This window comes from Octopus bimaculoides, chromosome 3, assembly GCF_001194135.2.
Source record: "Octopus bimaculoides isolate UCB-OBI-ISO-001 chromosome 3, ASM119413v2, whole genome shotgun sequence".
NCBI classification, from domain to species: domain Eukaryota; kingdom Metazoa; phylum Mollusca; class Cephalopoda; order Octopoda; family Octopodidae; genus Octopus; species Octopus bimaculoides.
The window spans coordinates 59,450,334-59,455,183 of NC_068983.1; the positions used below are offsets into that span (position 1 = coordinate 59,450,334).

At 32.1% G+C, this 4,850-nt stretch overlaps 1 protein-coding gene and 1 non-coding gene across 2 annotated transcripts in view; both read left to right on the plus strand.

Moving 5' to 3' along the window:
- The window catches only part of LOC106867600 (voltage-dependent calcium channel subunit alpha-2/delta-3), a 620,656-nt gene that overhangs the window by 26,753 nt on the left and 589,053 nt on the right, over positions 1 to 4,850 (plus strand). The window lies entirely within an intron of this gene.
- LOC128247459 (U6 spliceosomal RNA) overlaps positions 4,847 to 4,850 on the plus strand; it is a 104-nt gene continuing 100 nt past the window's right edge. The window contains exon 1 of the small nuclear RNA XR_008263837.1: positions 4,847 to 4,850. This exon is cut by the window's right edge and continues 100 nt beyond it. This is a non-coding gene — a small nuclear RNA (U6 spliceosomal RNA).

Sequence of the window (4,850 nt, forward strand, 5' to 3'; positions counted from 1 at the left end):
TATATATATATATATATATATATATATATATAAATCATAACAGCTTTTATAAACAAAATATTTTGATAACTGTGATGCCTTTTCTTTTAGTGCCATTTAGGTATCCAAGAAAAGGCATATACCAAATATATCGCACAAGCACACAAATACATCTATCCTCGTTATCATCATTTAATGTTCATTTAAAGGAGAATTATGAACACCTTCTAACCATATCAACTATTGTTGCTCAGTGAAGAGCAGGCCTTGATGTCCACTACTGCCATGCTGAAACAGTAGGCCATACTTGAAATTATATTTTGGAGACTTCTGCATACAAACAGAAGACAAAGACCTCTCAATTACATTGATGTTATTAGCAGAGATACACAACTTGAAACTGAGGACTTATCAAAGATAAAGAAGTGGGGGAAAGCAGAGATTTCTGGCACCACTTTGAATACATTTGGATTGTGGTCACTTAAAGAAATTTATATATGCGTGCGCACACACACATACACACACTTATAGAAAGGGAATATGTGTGTCTGTACATAAATATATATATATATATGTATGTGTATGTATGTATATACAGGAGGGGGAGGTTATATACAAGAAAAAATAACAGGTGCATATACAAAAAAATTGCATGTAGATAACTTTTGTTTATCGACCATCGTTTTCATGTAGTGCACCATGTACCACTCCTAGATGTGCTACTAATATAATAAAATTATAGTTTAAAAATAAAAAACTTGAAAAATACGAACTGAAAGTCTGAAAGTAAGTCTTGTCAATTATGCCTCAGTTATTGAATATTAACTTAAGTAATTAATAAATTTTCTGCACTTTAAATTATTTATATTGGTAAATTAAATTGCATGGCTGTTTTGGGTTTTTTTTCGTTTTTAATTCATTTTGTGAGTTAACACAAAGTGTGCCAAAATATATTTCATTGTGTTAAAGTGCACACCAAGAGTGTAAAAAGGTTTGTGAACCACTTGTCTATATTAATAGAATTAAGTAAGTGGAGATATTCATAGATGAAAAAAAGATAACTACATATATACAACTAGATATACTAGACAAAAATATGACAGATCAAAAATATAGATAGCAGAATATGCATTGGAAACAAAATAGACAGACAGACAGACAGATAGATAAAGAACACTAGAGACAGAAACAGAGATAAGTAGATAGACAGATAGATAAATAGATGGATGGATAGATACATACACACACGAATACAGAAAAATGTGTGTTTACATGTTTATGTATATGTGTTAGTATACATATATGTATATGAGAATATGTATGTGTATATTTTTATGTATGGGCTAATAGGATTAGAGATGCATATATGTATGTGTATGTACAAAATTTATATATACATATATATATTTACATTTATTTATATGCATATGTGAAAATACATTTGTCGTTTTTGAGATTTTATATAAATATATATAAATACACTCACACACACACACACACATATTGCTGTGTGTGTGTATGTATAGTGATAGAACGACACAAACATATAAGCATTTTACAATAGCATATATATGTAGAGAGGTATTGAGATACGTGCATGTGATGATAATTTTATTAAAAGTATAATTTTATAATTAAATATCTTGTTTTCTTATCAGCCGTTAAACCTGGAGTAAATTATAACATTTAAAAATCTCATCTCTGAAATTTAAACTTCTTACATATTTCATTTGTGTTTTTTGAGATATACATACTCAAACAACCACACACATACATGACATAGAATGGACACACACACACACACACAAAACATGTGTAGTCATGCACATATAAAGGATGTCTCCACAAAAAATGTATATACACATTGAACTTTTATCAATTCAGTATTTATTAAAACACATTTCATTTTCGAAATTAAATAGAATCTAGAGTTTAATATTTTCATGAATGCCTGTTTTCAAATGGATGACTATTCTGGTCCAGGCAATGCTGATTATACAAAGCAATAGAATTGTAAACATTTGGTAATATTTCATTTGTTATGTGCACATTCTAGTTCAATAGCTGCCCTCAGTTTATAGACTGTTTATAGACCGATGCAAGTCTTGTATTGTAAAATTTGTCTCTTAAGCATCCCCATAAAAGAATAGCCTAATGATGTGTGGTCTACAGAACCCCATTGTCTGATGTATCTTTTGGCAAAATTTCATCGAGGCAGGTCCTTACATTTCAGTGGTAGTGTTGGGGTGTCCCATCTTGCTAGAAATAAAACACCACATCTTCAAAGACTTCTTTGCACGCTTGGCATGACAGATTGTCACAAATTCCAGTAAATGGGATCAGTCATAGTACCGTCAAAAAAGAATGGTCCAGTTAATCTTTTTGGTACCCAACATGACACTGTAACTCCTGGTAAATTAACATGATATTCCTCTGTAATATGTAGGTTCACAGTTTCCCAATAGGTGAGATTGTGACAGTTAACTGAGCCATTTAATTTGAGTGTAGCCTCGTCACTCCAAACAATTTTTGTGTGTATCTTCTACATGGTTTTCCAAATACCACTTGCAAAATACCAGTGTTGTTCAAATCATCTTCATTAGAAACATGAACTATTCTTGGAATATAACTTTTCCAATGGGTTTAGTGAAGAGTAAAATATAATCTGAATAAGAAGACAAAGAGAGACTTTAACATATATTTAATGATTAGTTACAACTGTTTCTGTACCAATTCTTCTTTCAATGCCAGTTCATGCAAAAGTTCAAAGTAAAAATTTATGAATATCAAAGGTGCACTTTGATGCAAGTCTGAGAAAATGCCACTCTAATGTCTAAAACTGCAAGTATTACATAAATTTTCATTTTGAACTTTTGCATGAACTGGCATTGAAGGCAGAATTGGTATATAGAAATACATAGATCATTTAACTAGGCAATGGCTGGTAATCATACAACTATTTCAACATATTTTTGTGCCTCTTCAAAGGCAGAAGTGATTTTATAAGAGAGCCAATCTGTGTACACATGTAATAAACATCCTCATAGCAATAACAAGAGGAGGGTGTCGCCATATAGAAGCAAATGCACACAAAGGCCATAAAGGTGGATATACAATGAAGATGCACAATTATAGTGGGAGAGAAAATCTGAGCTACAGAGTTATCTGTCTTTCTGGTGGAAGGAAGTGATCAGAAAGAGATACAAGCTGAGAGTGAGAAAAAGTGAAGATGCCAGTTGAAAAAGGGTTATCGTTTTGAGACACCATGTGTTGGGCCAAATATATTGTAGTTGAATTTTATGATTATATTTTAGTATTGACCATTAGAAATAAGTGTTTTTAGGTCAGAATGTGTAGAATGTACCTATTTTGTGTATTAATTATTAGCAAAATTGCTGGTGATATATTTTCTGGTTTTATATGTTCCAAGTTCAAATTCCACTTGGGTTGACTTAGTTTTGCATTCTATCAGGGTCAATAAAATAAATACCAGTTGAGCATTGGGGATTGATGTAATTGATTAGACCCCTCCCACTATAATTGCTGGTCTTGTGTCAAAATTTGAAATCATTATTAGTTTAACCCTTTAGTATTTAAACCAGCCATATCCAGTATTGTCCCTGTTTTATGTTCAAACTGGCCAGATCTGACCTCTCACACCTATATTACAATGTTATTCTAAAAATAAACAATCACAGCATCAAAATTTTGAATCTAGGAGATATTGCATGATTAATTGAAACCAATGTGGATAAACAAGCATTCAGTTTGGCAGAATAACCTGAATGCCAAGGGGTTAAGACCAGGGTGGCAGAATCATTACTATGTCAACGAAAATGCTTACAGACATTTGTTTTTGGACACTTTACATTTTGAGTTTAACTCCTGACCAACTTTGCTTTTCATTGTTTGAGGGTTTATACAATACAGTACCAGTCATGTACTGAGATCAATGGCATTGGTTTACCCCTCCACTTAAAAGTACTAACCTCGTGTCTAAATAGAAAACCGTTACATTAATTAGTATTATTCATAAGGTGGCAAGCTGACAGAATTGTTAAAATGCTAGGCAAATTGCTTAGCAGCATTTGTCTTTATGTTCTGAGTTCAATTTCTGCCAAGGTTGACTTTGCTTTCCATCTTTGCAGGGTTAATAAATAAACTCCCTCCCTGAATATGCAGGCCTTGTGTCAAAAATAGTGGGGTTGATGGCTGTGTATCTAAATCAGAAATCCTTATTAGTTTGAGGGAGGATAAGTAAATACAATATGATTCAAGCAAAGATATAATTTGAAGAGTTCGTTTGAATAAATGATTATAAAGTATAGCAAAGGTTGTTGGTGTGATTTTAACTAGATATGTAGTGTTTGTGTAAGGCTTCCAATAAGCCAAAACAAATAGCTTGTAAGTATCTGAGAGAGATAACTAGGATCAACAGTAATAAATGATTATAAAGTAAAGCCAAGGTCTCTTGGAAAGGATTTAATGAACACATGAATTGTGAGTATGTATATTATATATACACAAACACATATGTATATATTCACACACACATATATACATACACATGTATATTTATACATACACAACACACACACACGCATATATTTAGACACACACACACACACACACACATGCATATATACACATGCATATGTGAATCATTGGCAATTTGTTTCCTTTGTTTTCCTCTTCTCTTGGACTTTCTTCTGTCTCCTGTTTCTGAAGAAGAGCTTTGCTCGAAATGTAAAGCCACCTTTCTTTCCTTCCTTGAGCATCTGTTAATACTTCGCATGTACCAAATCCTCACATCGTTGTTTTTCCTTGTATTTGTTCTTTGCTTTTTAGACTTACTATATATATATATATAT